The sequence below is a fragment of the Spea bombifrons genome, chromosome 2, assembly GCF_027358695.1.
Source record: "Spea bombifrons isolate aSpeBom1 chromosome 2, aSpeBom1.2.pri, whole genome shotgun sequence".
In the NCBI taxonomy this organism is placed as follows: domain Eukaryota; kingdom Metazoa; phylum Chordata; class Amphibia; order Anura; family Pelobatidae; genus Spea; species Spea bombifrons.
Genome location: NC_071088.1, coordinates 18,603,414 through 18,618,432, shown reverse-complemented (window position 1 = coordinate 18,618,432; position 15,019 = coordinate 18,603,414).

Sequence of the window (15,019 nt, the reverse complement as noted above, 5' to 3'; positions counted from 1 at the left end):
GCAAGAAAGGCTGAAAAAAGTTTGCTGAAGACAAGCAGACTAAGGACATGGATTACTGGACCCATGTCCTGTGGTCGCATGAGACTCCACTGGCAACCTGTGAAGCTTTGGTGAATTCAATACCCAAGAGGGTTAAGGCAGTGCTGGAAAATAATGGTGGCCACACAAAATATTGACACTTTGGGCCCACTTTGGACATTTCCTCTTAGGGGCGTTTTGTTGCCAAGGTTTAGACATTAATGGCTGTGTGTTGAGTTATTTTGAGGGGACAGCAAATGTACACTGTTATACAGGCTGTACACTCACTACTTTACATTGTAGCAGAGTGTCATTTCTTCAGTGTGTTCAGCAGTGTAATAAAAAAAAAATAAGGATATGATGGATTATAGAAAAACGGTATATATGTATATAAATGAATACGACAACGCGACTTGTGCACGACAAGCAGAATGGGTTTGAATGACATTTTTGTTTCACTCATTTCTGGCAAAACATTTTTTTATTAAAAAATCCGGAAGTTCCGGTCTCTTTACCCTGTTGCTCATTCTTCAGCATCACGTACATTGCAGTGTTGTTCAGCATATATCTGACCCTTGGCATTCCCGACCTTCCTTTCGCTCAGCGATTTGGCTTTGCTTCTAACCTATAAATGACCTGGTACAGCTGACTACCTATTCGTCTGACTACCTGTATAGTGTATGACCTTTGGCCTATCTGACTACATGCTCTGGTATTGATTGTCAACGTTCTCAGTCTCCAGCATTCTTTTTTCTTGATTCCCCCAGACACGGTTTTCTAATTCTCTGTGGGATTTCCTCTGTTTCAGAAACATCACCGTTTGTACTCAAGGACTCTCTGTCCACAACACAAAAGAATCTTCGTGTTCGTCTTCATTAATATCTCCTACCTAATCTCCTTCCCCCATACAAGTCACTGCTTCTAGCCTACCTTGTCGGCGTAGCATCACAGAGGTTAACGGGAATCGCTCTAGGAGTTAACCCCTTCCGTACCGGGACGTACCTGGTACTTCCTGGTTAACAGTCACCGGTAGACCGGGACGTACCAGGTACGTCTCCTCCAAAAAACGCCCCCACATCACCACAATCGCGGTGATCGCGGGGTCGCTGCTGCTGCTGTCTGCCCAGGACTCCTGGGCAGACAGCACAGCCTGTCTAAGCCCGCCCCCAAGCCTACGATCACTCCCACGGAGTGATTTTGTAGGCAGAAACAGCGATTGCAGAAAGATCTGCAATCGCGGTTTCAACTGTCACAGGCAGCTTCAGGGAAGGGGGGGGGTGTTGAATGGGTCCCCACACAAGTGTGGGGACCTGATCCAACACCCCCCTGCTGCCTGATCGCTCCATGAGAGCGTCAGTGCAGCGTTAACCCCTTCAATACCGCGATCGCGGCATTGAATGCCGCGATCGCGGCATTGAAGGGGTTAATTCCCGTTTTGTAGGGGGCTCTGCTGCTGGTGGTCTGCCTGAAAGCCCAGGCAGACCAGCAACAGCAAAAACGACCCCCCAGAAGTCCTCTGATCAGTCCTGTAGGACTGATCAGAGAGATTCCTCCCCTACAATCTCCAGTCTATTGGAGATTGTGTCCCAGCTGCCAGAGGCAGCTTCAGGGACAGGGAGACAGGGTTCTTTGGTCTCCACATGAGTGTGGAGACCAGACCCCCCCCACCCTTCCTCAGTTAACCCCTACCCCCCCTCTTCCTCAATTAACCCCTTCAATGCTGCGATTGTGTATGACCCCCATCGCAGCATTGCAGGGGTTAATATTAGTCCCCACAAGCTTGTGGGGACTAAATATCAGTCAATGCTGTGCTTCAATGGAGCATCAGCATTGAAAGAGTTAAAAAAAAATGTAAAAAATAATAATAATAATAATAATAAAAAAAAATTTAAAAAAAAAATTAAAAAAAATAATAAAATAATAATAATAAAAAAAAAAATAACAGCACTGACCTGAAAGTCCAGGGTGCTTCCAGGTCAAATGCTGGGCTGGGCTGATCAGATCGCTCCTGGCCAATAGGAGTGATCGGATCATTATGGCAGCCCATGGATGACCCTGCTCTACAAAGAGAGAGGGGTCATCTAGGTTAATTATGAAAAAACACAAATTATTAATTAATAAAAAAATCATAATTATTATCTGATCACTTGTCGGTGACATTTTAAGTCGCTGATTATTGATCGGTCTCCCTGATTGATGTCAGCGGCCTAAACCTGTCACTTACAAGTAATCTGATAAAAAAAATATTTAAAAAAATGTAAATGCACATGTTCCAGTTTTGCCCTCATAGCTTCCTCAAAAAATGCATGAACCATGCATGTGAGGTCTTGTTGGAATCAGGGGATCTTGGTGAACAAAATGTGGTGTTTTCTTCCACTGTTGCACTTATGGTGTGCAAGAAATTCAGTGCAACATTGAAATGTATGCGTTAAAAAAGCAGTAAAATAATTTCCCTGTGAAGTTTGGCAGACATCAGTGAAGAAATGGCTAGCTGAAAACTGTCAAAACTACCCTAGTTGAACACCTTGACTTGTCTACTGTTCATAAATATATACTTTTATGGGGTAATTTACAGTGGGGGGCTTCCAAAATGTCCCAAATGGGATATGGGCCCAGGAAACCAATTTCTGAAAATTCCAAATATGAAAACGAAAATGCGCATGTTCCAGTTTTGCCCTCATAGCTTCCTCAAAAAATGCATGAACCATGCATGTGAGGCCTTGTTGGAACCGGGGGATGTTGGTGAACACAATTTGGTGTTTTTTTCTGCAGTTGCACATATTCTATACAAAATATAATATAAAATCTAAAGCAACATTGCAACATATGCAAAAAAACCCCCAAAAATATACAAATACCTCAAAATTTGGCAGCAACTGGCGATAAAATCCCTGTTTGAAAAGTGTCAAAATGACCCTAGTTGTACACCTTGACTTATCTACTTTTCATAAACATATAATTTTGGGGGGATAATCAGTATCTGTGACAACTATTGCAGTTATTAGACTACCATGCCAAATTTGAAAAAAAATTGCATTTCAAAAACACGATGCATGCCTAGCAATATTTGCCCTATACTGGTCAAAATAGATGAAAATCCTGGCCATGTTGGGTGGTTTCCAAATCAGGACAACTTAATGAATATATTTGGGATAATTTTTTCCCATTGGTTCAATGTGTGTACAATTTGTATGTATACAAAACTGTAAAAAAATGCGTTTTTTTCATTTTTTCACCACTTTTTCCAGTTTATTTCAAACAAAACAATGTACTACCCAGCTTAATATGGTTTCAAATGAAAGCCCTACTTGTCCTAAAAAAAACAATATATGATTTGTGTGGGTGCACCAATTGATAAGAGAGAAATTACAGTTGAAGAAAGACATGGCAAAAACACAAAAACGGCTCCGGTCCTTTAGCGACACGTTAGTATCAAAATCCCGGTCCTGAAGGGGTTAAAGGTCTGTAAGAGACCTTAAGCTTCCCTTCATTGGCTGATGCTGGAGGAGGCCCCTCCCCGACACCAATGGGGTTGGTTGTACGGACCATTAACTCTCGAGTTGTCCCAGGCCAAGTTTTGGCATCCGGAGTTAAAGGTCCATATAAGTGACTCTATTGGTCGCTGGTTGATGCCAGTGGAGGACCTTGTTTTTACGTGGCCCTGTGTTCCTGTATTTCCAGGCCAGAATTGTTTACAAACCATCTGACCTGGACCAATCCTCATGTATAGTTAGATGGGATAACTGGCACACTGAAAAAACTGCTGTCATGCATTACAATATAAAGTACGATTTTCAATTAATGTATCGCTGTTCTAATCAATTCAAAGCATTATTTTTCGCAATTTTTTAAATATATATTTACAATTACTTATAATGAAAAGTTTAACATCTTATTGTGTGGTATATAGCAACTTTACTTCTCCAATTGTTATCCCCTTTGTAGAGTCCCCTTCCTAATAAACTTGCTCCCCATTGTCTCAAGTTCTTAAATAATTGATCATTGTTCATGCAGGACAGCTTTAACCCCTGGGCATAATTATTAAGGTCAGCCATGATGCAGAGTTGTACAAGTTTTTTTTTTTGTATTTACCGGAGTACTGTGCTTCCACCATCAATGAAAAGAAACCAGGAAACCAGGTCTCCAATCTGTTTCTTCTTCTGTGGCTGCACTCCCCCCAAAAGGATGTAGCCCCTTCCTTCCCTCCACCCCTGACTAAAGTCAAGGGTGGGTCCTACTTTCTATGATCCCCCTCCTACTCACGGAGACTCACGGGAGGATTGTGGCCAAAGGCTCAACCATTTCACCCACAAAAAGCCGGTTTGGGGATTCGGGTCTGTTGCATTTTCAACATGACGCAAAAGACAAAATATGTGGCTCAAGCCAATTCCACATGTATACAAAAGTGAAGTATTATTCCCTTATATTATTAATTTACCCCCACAATTATCATAACCACTCCCACAAAAATTACAGTATTTCACATTTGCACCCACCAACCTTCCTTTTTTTAATGTTGCTTCGCGTAATAAAACCATTAGACAATGTGCATAAATATATTAATACTTTATTAAAGTACAAAACAGTTAATTTGCCAGGAAAATATTTATACACCAACTCTAAGGTTAATGATTTTATAAATTCACCAAAATAAAGGCTGCTTCTGGACTCAAAGAGTTATTCTTCAGCTCGCAGGAGAGGAAAAACCCCCTGTGGAGGAAACCTCTAAGGGACCATGGCTTGAAGAACTGCCCTCCCTCTGGGCTCCTGATCTCTTTCCTCCAGTCTCACCCCTTCATCCCATCATTTTTCTTCTTGTATTCCTCTCCTATTTCCCTCTTCTTCCACCCTAATTTTTCTGTTCTAACATTTTTACCCCTTTATCTCTTCTTCCATTTCTCTCCATTTCTCTCACATCTGCCCCATTCCCCTCTTCTTTTATTCTCGTATTTCTACAGTTGTCATCTGCTTCTATTCCTCCCCAATAATGTCTGCTTTCACTTCCCCCATTTCCCTCTTCTCATATCTCCCCACTTTTACCTCCTTCCATTCCTTCCATTTTTCTCTTCTCCACCCATCCACCTCCTTTGCCCCATTTGCCTCTCCTTGCATTCCCCTCCCCATTTCCCTCTTCTTCTAATTACAGACCTTATTTTTCAATTATCCCCTGTTTCCTATTCTTCCATTCCCCTAGCATTCCTTTGTCCCATTTCCCTCTTCTTGTACCCCTTTTCCCTCTTCTTCCATTTCCCTTCCATTCCATCTGCTTTGATTTCCTCCTTCATGCATTTCCTTCTTGTACCCCCCATTTCCCTGTTCTTGCAACCCCCTATTTTCATTTTCTTCAGGTTTTTCCCCTCCTTTCCCCTTCCTTTCATTTCCTTTCTATTCCATCTTCTTTAGAGTCTCCTTTTTGCATTCTCTCTCTCCATTTCCCTCTTCTTGCATTCACTCCCCCAATTCTCTCCCCTTGTAACCCTCCTCATTTCCATCTTCTTGTACCCCCATTTCACTCTTCTTTGCATCCCCCATTTTATTTAATTATGGATTTTCCAACCTTTTCCATCTTCTTTCAGTTCCCATTTCCCCCTACTTGCATTCTATAGCCTATTTCCCTTTCCTTGTATTCCCCTTCCCATTTCGCCCTTTTCCCATTTCCCTTCAATGTCATTTGTCTCTTTCTTCTTCTTCTTCCATTCCCGCTCCTATTCCCCCTTCTTCCATTATCCCTCTTTCCATTCCCTTCCCAATACTTCTTCTTGCATCTTCTTGCATCTACTTGCATCTTCTGTCCTTTTCCGCCCTTTGCTTTTCTTTAATTTCCCTTCCATTCCATCTTCTTCCACTTCCCCCTTTTGCATTCCTCCACAATTTTCCTCTTCTGTCATTCTCCATATTTTCTCTCTTCTTGCACTCCCTCCCCCCATTTTCTGCTTCTTGCATTCCCTCCCCCATTTCCCTCTTCTTCAATTCCCCACCCCATTTACCTCTGCTTCCAATTCCCACCCCTTGTTCTCCTTTTTTCCACTTCCCTTCCATTTCATTTGTCTCTTATTTCATCTTCTTCTATTTCATTTTCATTTCATTCCCTTATTATTTTCCTCTTCTTGCAACCCCATTTCCCTCTTCTTGCACCCCCATTTCACTCTTCTTGCATCTCCCCATTTTCATCTTTTTCAGGCATTTCCACCCTTTTCACTCTTCTTCCATTTGTCTTCCATTCCATCTTCTTTTACTTTCCCCTTTTGCATTCCCTTCCAATTTCCCTCTTCTTAAATACCGATTTCCCTCTTCTTGCACCCACCATTTCCTTCTTTTTGCATCCCCCATTGTCATCTTCTTAAAGTTGTTCCACCCTTTCCCTATTCTTCCATTTACGTGCCATTCCATCTTCTTTCATTTCCCTATTCTTGCGTTCCCTACCCCATTTTTCTCTTCTTACATTTCTTTCTCCCATTATCCTCTTCTTTCAATGTCCAACCCTATTGTCCCTTTATCTATTTCCCTTCCATTACATTTGTCTCCCATTCCCTCATCATCCATTCCCACTCCTATTCCCCTTCTTCCATTTCCCTTCATTTCCATTCCCGTCCCATTTCCATCTTCTTGCACCCCAATTTTCATCTTCTTCAGTTTGTTCTGCATTTTCCCTCTTCTTCCGTTTTCCTTCCATTCTATCTTCTTTCATTTCCCTTTCCTTGCACTCCCTCCCTCCATTTTTCACTTCTTGCATTCCCTCCCCATTTTCCTCTTCTTCCAATCCCCCCCGTATTTCCCTATTTTTCAGTTTCATCACTATTTCAGTTATCTCCTATTTCCTTTTCTTCCATTTCCGCTCCTATTCCCCCTTCTTCCATTTTCCCGCTTTCCATTGCCTTCCCATTTCCCTCTTCTTGCACCCCCATTTCCCTCTTCTTTGCATCCCACCATTTTCATTTTCTTAGGGGTTTTCCACCTTTTTCCCCTCTTCTTCCATTCTCCCCTTCTTGGATTCCATTCTCCCATTTCCCTCTTCTTCTGTTCCCCTCCTCATTTCCCTCTTTCTCCCATTCTTACCCATATTTCTCCCTTTTCCATTTCCCTTCCATCTCATTTGTCTCCCATTCCTTCTTTTAACATTCTCGCTCCTATCCCCCTTCTTCCATTTTCTCTGTTTCTATTCCCTTCCCATTTCCCTCTTCTAGCACCCCAATTTTCATCTTCTTCAGTTTTTTCTGCATTTCCCCTCTTATTCATTTTCCTTCCATTCCATCTTCTTTCATTTTCCTATTTTTGCACTCCCTCCCTCCATTTTCCCCTTTTTGCATACCCTCCCCATTTTTTTCTTCTTCCAATTCCCACCCCTATTTTACAATTTCACAATTTCAGTTATCTCCTATTTCCTTTATTTCCATTTCCGCTCCTATTCCCCCTTTTTCCAATTTCCCGCTTTGCATTCCCTTCCCAATTCCCTCCTCTTGCACCCCCATTTTCCTCTTCCTTGCATCCCCCATTTTTTTAAGGTTTTTCCACCCTTTTCCCCTCTTCTTCTATTCCCCTTCCCATTTCCATCTTCTTCCAATTCTTACCCCTATTTTTCCATTTCCCTTCCATTTCATTTGTCTCCTGTTCCTTCTTCTTCCATTCTCGCTCCTATCTCCCTTCTTCCATTTTCCCTCTTTCCGTTTCCTTCCCGTTTCCCTCTTTTTGCATCCACTTTCATCTTCTCCAGGCCTTACCGCCTTTTTCCCTCTTCTTCCATTTCCCTTCCATTCTATCTTCTTTCATTTCCCCCTTTTGCACTTCCTCTCCCCGTTTACCCTTCATGGATTCCCTCCCCCATTTCCATTTTCTTCCATCTTCCACCCCATTTACCTCTGGTTCCAATTCCCACCCCTATTTCTTCCTTTTTCCATTTCCCTTCCATTTCATTTCTCCCTTATTTCCCGTTCTTCAATTTCCTTTCCTTTCCATTCCTTTCTAATTTCCCTCTGCTTGCAGCCCCATTTCTCTCTTCTTTGCATCCCCCCATTTTCATTTTTCCACCCTTTCCCATTCCATCCACCATTTCCCTCTTCTTCCAATTGTCGCCCCTATTTACCACTTTTTCCATTTTCCTTCCATTTCATGTCTCCTATTCCTTCTTCCATTTCTTCTCCTATCCCTCCTTGTTCAATTTTCCCTATTTCCATTACCTTCCCATTTCCCTCTTCTTCCATCTTCTTGCATTCATTTTCATCTTCTTCAGGCAATTTCTGCCCTTTTCCCTTTTCTTTCATTTCCCTTCCATTCCATCTTCTTCCACTCCCCACTTTTTGCATTCTCTCCCCAATGATCCTATTCTTGCATTCTCTCTATTTTCTCTCTTCTTGCATTATCTCCCTCCATTTTCCTCTATTTGTATTTACTCTTCCATTCCCTCTTGTTGAATCCCCCATTCCCTTCTTCTTGCATTCCCTTCCCTCCATTTTCCATCTTCTTAAGGTACTTTCATCTAATTTCTCTCTTCTTCCCATTTACAATCAAATTTATTCAGGCATTCCTTTGCCCAATTTCCCTTTTCTGGCATCCCTTACTTATGTTTTCTCTTCTTACATTCACTGTCCCCATTTCCCCTTCTTGCATTCCATCCCCTATTTCCCTCTTCTTCAGTTCCCCACCCCATTTACCGCTTCTTCCAATTCCCAACCCTAGTTCCTGTAAGGACTTATCTGCCTCTCCGGTCCCGCACCGTGGCCGGTCCCACGACTCTTCCTCCTTGGCTGGCTTCCCGGGCAGCGAGTACCACCGCTACCCGGTCGGCGTCTTCACCGCGTGGCCGACCACGCGGCAAACAGGTAGCACAGCGGTCAAAACATAATATTACACGTTACATCTGTAACGTGTTCTTATAACCTCGGGTGACCTCCTTAATGCAGGACACACCTCCACCTGTCCCTATTTAAACCTGGACTTCCTCTTCTGGGTCACCCTTGGTTGGTGTATTTTGTGGTTTTCCTGTGCGACTTGCTGTGACTATTTCTTCGTTTGACCTGGCTGACTTTGCTCCTGTTTTCTGATTTGGCTCCTGTTCTCTGATTGTTGGTCTTGACTCGGCTTGTTTGACTACTCTTCTGGATTTGATTTGGCTTCCTGCTTTATCGGTTACCAGACCTCGGTTCCAGCTCTCCTGGCTACTCATTGTTCCTGTTTGCCTGGTTCACTCCGCCATCCGGGGTCCTCCTCATCCAATCGTTACAGTTCCCCTTTTTTTCTATTTCCCTTCCATTTCTTGTCTCTTATTTCCCCTTCTTCCATTTCTATTCCCTTGTCATTTCCATCTTCTTGCACCCCCATTTCTCTCTTCCTGCAACTCCCAATTTTCACCTTCAGGCCCTTCCACCCTTTTCCCTCTTCTTCCATTTCCCTTCCTTTCCATCTTCTTTCTTTTGCATAACCTTCCAATTTCTCTATTTTTACATACTGTTTTGCCTCTTCTTGCACTCCCCATTTCATTCTTCTTCAATCCCTCATTGCCATCTTCTTCAGGTTGTTCCACCCTCTTCCCTATTCTTCCATTTACCTTGCATTCCATCTTCTTTCATTTCCCTTTTCTTGTGTTCCCTACCCCATGTTTCCCTTCTTATATTTCCTCTTCTTTTATTCCCTCCCCATTGTCCTCTTTCCAATGTCCACCCCTATTTCCCCTTTTTATATATTTTTTCCATTATAGTTCCCTTCTTTTTGCACCCCCTATTTTCATCTTCTTCAGGTCTTTCCGCCCTTTTCGTTATTTTTCTATTTCCCTTGCATTCCATCTTCTTTCAATGTCCCCTTTTTTGCATTCACTCCTCTATTTCCTGCTTCTTGCATCCCCATTTCCCTCTCCTCTGCAACCCATTTAATTAAGGTTTTCCCCCCTTCCCCTCTTCTTCCATTTCCCTCCCCCCATTTTTGCTTCTTGCATTCCCGCTCCCATTTCCCCCTACTTCCATTCCATCCCCCGTTTCCCTCTTGTTCTATTCCACTCCCCATTTCCATCTTCTTCCAATTCTCACCCCTATTTCTCTCTTTTTCCATTTCCCTTCCATTTAATTTGTCTTTCTTCTTCTTTCATTCCTGCTTCTATACTCCTTTCTTCTATTTTTCTATCTTTACAATCCCTTCCCATTTCCCTCTTCTCGCACCCCCATCTCCCACTTCTTTGTATCCCCCCTTTTTTATTTAATTAAGGTCTTTCTGCCCCTTTTCCTCTCTTTCCATTTCCCTCCCCCCATTTTCCCTTCTAGCATTCCCAGTCCAATTCCCCCTACTTGCATTCCATCCCTCATTTCTCTCTTCTACTATTCCCCTCCCCTTGTAACCCTCTCCACCCCCCCCTCGTAACCCTCCCAATTTCCCTCTTCTTTGCATCCCCCATATTAATTTCCTTAAAGTTTTTCCACCTTCCCAGTTTCTTCTTCTCGCATCTTCTTGCATCCATTTTCATCTTCTTAAGGTCTTTTCTGCCCTTTTCGCTTTTCTTTCATTTCCCTTCCATTCCATCTTCCTCCACTTCCCCCTCTCCATTTGCATCTTCTTCAGGTCTTTCTGTCCTTTTCCCACTTCTTCCATTTCCCTTCCATTCCATCTTCTTTCATTTCCCTCTTCTTGTGTTCCCTACCCCATTTTCCCTTCTTATAGTTCCTCTTCTTCCATTCCTCTCCCCATTTTACTCTTTCCAATGTCCACCCCTATTTCCCCTTTTTATATTTTCCTTACATTACAGTTCCCTTCTTTTTGCACCCCCCATTTTCATCTTCTTCACGTCTTTCAGCCCTTTTCCTTATTCCACTATTTCCCTTGCATTCCATCTACTTTCAATGTCCCCTTTTTGCATTCCCTCCCGTCATTTCCCTGTTCTTGCATTCACTCCTCCATTTCCCTCCTCTTGTAACTCTCCTTATTTCCCTCTTCTTGCACCCAAATGTCTCTCTTCTTTGCATCCCCCCATATTCATTTAAAGTGTTTCTGCCCTTTTCCCTCCCCTTCCATTTCCCTCTCCCCATTTTTCCCTTCTAGCATTCCCGGTCCAATTCCCCCCACTTGCATTCCCTCCCCCATTTCCCTCTTCTTCAATTCCCCACCCCTTGTTCTCCTTTTTTCCATTTCCCTTCCATTTCATTTGTCTCTTATTTCCTCTTCTTCTATTTCATTTTCTTTCCATTCCCTTATTATTTTCCTCTTCTTGCACCCCCATTTCCCTCTTCTTGCACCCCCATTTCACTCTTCTTGCATCTCTCCATTTTCATTTTTTTCAGGCATTTCCACCCTTTTCCCTCTTCTTCCATTTCTCTTCCATTCAATCTTCTTTTACTTTCCCCTTTTGCATTCCCTTCCAATTTCCCTCTTCTTAAATACCGATTTCCCTCTTCTTGCACCCACCATTTCCTTCTTTTTGCATCCCCCATTGTCATCTTCTTAAAGTTGTTCCACCCTTCCCCTATTCTTCCATTTACGTGCCATTCCATCTTCTTTCATTTCCCTCTTCTTGTGTTCCCTACCCCATTTTTCCCTTCTTACATTTCTTTCTCCCCATTATCCTCTTCTTCCAATGTCCAACCCTATTTTCCCTTTATCTATTTCCCTTCCATTACATTTGTCTCCCATTCCCTCATCATCCATTCCCACTCCTATTCCCCTTCTTCCATTTCCCTTCGTTTCCATTCCCGTCCCATTTCCATCTTCTTGCACCCCAATTTTCATCTTCTTCAGTTTGTTCTGCATTTTCCCTCTTCTTCCATTTTCCTTCCATTCTATCTTCTTTCATTTCCCTTTACTTGCACTCCCTCCCTCCATTTTTCACTTCTTGCATTCCCTCCCCATTTCCTCTTCTTCCAATCCCCCCCGTATTTCCCTATTTTTCAGTTTCATAACTATTTCAGTTATCTCCCATTTTCTTTTCTTCCATTTCCGCTCCTATTCCCCCTTCTTCCATTTTCCTGCTTTCCATTGCCTTCCCGTTTCCCTCTTCTTGCACCCCCATTTCCCTCTTCTTTGCATCCCACCATTTTTATTTTCTTAGGGGTTTTCCACCTTTTTCCCCTCTTCTTCCATTCTCCCCTTCTTGGATTCCATTCTCCCATTTCCCTCTTCTTCTGTTCCCCTCCCCATTTCCCTCTTTCTTCAGTTCTTACCCCTATTTCTCCCTTTTCCATTTCCCTTCCATCTCATTTGTCTGCCATTCCTTCTTCTTACATTCTCGCTCCTGTCCCCCTTCTTCCATTTTCTCTGTTTCTATTCCCTTCCCATTTCCCTCTTCTAGCACCCCCATTTTCATCTTCTTCAGTTTTTTCTGCATTTCCCGTCTTCTTCATTTTCCTTCCATTCCATCGTCTTTCATTTTCCTATTTTTGCACTCCCTCCCTCCATTTTCCCCTTTTTGCATACCCTCCCCATTTTTTTCTTCCAATTCCCACCCCTATTTTACAATTTCACAATTTCAGTTATCTCCTACTTCCTTTTCTGCTCCTATTCCCCCTTTTTCCAATTTCCCCCTTTCCATTCCCTTCCCATTTCCCTCCTCTTGCACCCCCATTTCCCTCTTCTTTGCGTCCCCCATTTTCATTTTCTTAAGGTTTTTCCACCCTTTTCCCCTCTTCTTCTATTCCCCTCCCCATTTCCATCCTCTTCCAGTTCTTACCCGTTTCCATTCCGCCCCTATTTCCCCTTTTTATATTTTTCTTCCATTACAGTTCCCTTCTTACCCCTTCCAATGTCCACCCCTATTTCCCCTTTTTATATTTTTCTTCCATTACAGTTCCCTTCTTTTTGCACCCCCTATTTTCATCTTCTTCAGGTCTTTCCGCCCTTTTTGTTATTCTTCTATTTCCCTTGTATTCCATCTTCTTTCAATGTCCCCTTTTTGCATTCACTCCTCTATTTCCTGCATTTCCTCTCCTCTGCAACCCATTTAATTAAGGTTTTCCCCCTTCCCCTCTTCTTCCACCCCCCCATTTTTGCTTCTTGCATTCCCGCTCCCATTTCCCCCTACTTGCATTCCATCCCCCGTTTCCCTCTTGTTCTATTCCCCTCCCCATTTCCCTCTTCTTCCAATTCTCACCCCTATTTCTCTCTTTTTCCATTTCCCTTCCATTTAGTTTGTCTTCTTCTTTCATTCCTGCTTCTATACTCCTTTCTTCCATTTTTCTTTCTTTACAATCCCTTCCCATTTCCCCCTTCTCGCACCCCCATCTCCCTCTTCTTTGTATCCCCCTTTTTTATTTAATTAAGGTCTTTCTGCCCCTTTTTCTCTCTTTCCATTTCCCTCTCCCCATTTTCCCTTCTAGCATTCCCAGTCCAATTCCCCCTACTTGCATTCCATCCTCCATTTCCCTCTTCTACTATTCCCCTCCCCTTGTAACCCTCTCCATCTCCCCCTTTAACCCTCCCATTTTCCCTCTTCTTTGCATCCCCCATATTCATTTCCTTAAAGTTTTTCCACCTTCCCAGTTTCTTCTTCTCGCATCTTCTTGCATCCATTTTCATCTTCTTAAGGTCTTTTCTGCCCTTTTCGCTTTTCTTTCATTTCCCTTCCATTCCATCTTCCTCCACTTCCCCCTCCCCATTTGCATCTTCTTCAGGTCTTTCTGTCCTTTTCCCACTTCTTCCATTTCCCTTCCATTCCATCTTCTTTCATTTCCCTCTTCTTGTGTTCCCTACCCCATTTTTCCCTTCTTATAGTTCCTCTTCTTCCATTCCTCTCCCCATTTTACTCTTTCCAATGTCCACCCCTATTTCCCCTTTTTATATTTTACTTCCATTACAGTTCCCTTCTTTTTGCACCCCCCATTTTCATCTTCTTCACGTCTTTCAGCCCTTTTCCTTATTCCACTATTTCCCTTGCATTCCATCTTCTTTCAATGTCCCCTTTTTACGTTCCCTCCCGTCATTTCCCTGTTCTTGCATTCACTCCTCCATTACCTTCCTCTTGTAACTCTCCTTATTTCCCTCTTCTTGCACCCCAATTTCTCTCCCCCCATATTCAATTAAAGTTTTTCTGCCCTTTTCCCTCCCCTTCCATTTCCCTCTCCCCATTTTTCCCTTCTAGCATTCCCGGTCCAATTCCCCCCTACTTGCATTCCATCCCCCATTTCCCTCTTCTACTATTCCCGTCCCCATTTCCCTCCCCTTGTAACCCTTCCCATTTCGCTCTTCTTGCATCTTCTTGCATCCATTTTCATCTTCTTAAATTCTTTTCCGCCCTTTTCGCCTTACTTTCGTTTCCCTTCCATTCCATCTTTTTCCACTTCCCCCTCCCCCATTTGCATCTTCTTCAGGTCTTTCTGTCCTTTTCCCTCTTCTTCCATTTCCCTTCCATTCGATCTTCTTCCATTTTCCCCCTACTATTTCCCCCTTACTATTTCCCCCTACTTGCATTCCATCCCCCATTTCCCTCTTCTACTATTCCCCTCCCCATTTCCCTCCTCTTCCAATTCTTATCCCTATTTCCCTCTTTTTTCATTTCCCTTCCATTTCATTTGCCTCCTATTTTTTCTTCTTCCATTCCACTCCTATTCCTCTTCTTCCATTTTCCCCCTTTCAATTCCCATCCCTTTTTCCTCTTCTTGCATCTCCATTTCCCTCTTCTTCCATTTCCCTGACCCCATTTTCGCTTCTGGCATTCCCACTCCCATTGCCCCCTACTTGCAGTCCATCCCCCTTTCCCTCTTGTTCTATTCCCCTCCTCATTTCCCTCTTGTTCCATTTTCCTCCACCCATTTTTGGTTCTTGCATTCCCACTCCCATTTCCCCCTACTTCCATTCCATCCCCCATTTACCTCTTCTGCTATTCCCCCTCCCCATTTCCTTCCCCTTGTAACCCTCCTCATTTCCCTCTTCTTGCACCATTTCCCTCTTCTTTGCATCCCCCCATTTTTATTTAATTAAGGTTTTTCCTCCCTTTTCCCTCTCTTCCACCCCCCCCTTTTCCCTTGTAACATTCCCGGTCCAATTCCCCCCTGCTTGCATTCTATCCCCCCCTTTCCCTCTACTACTATTCCCC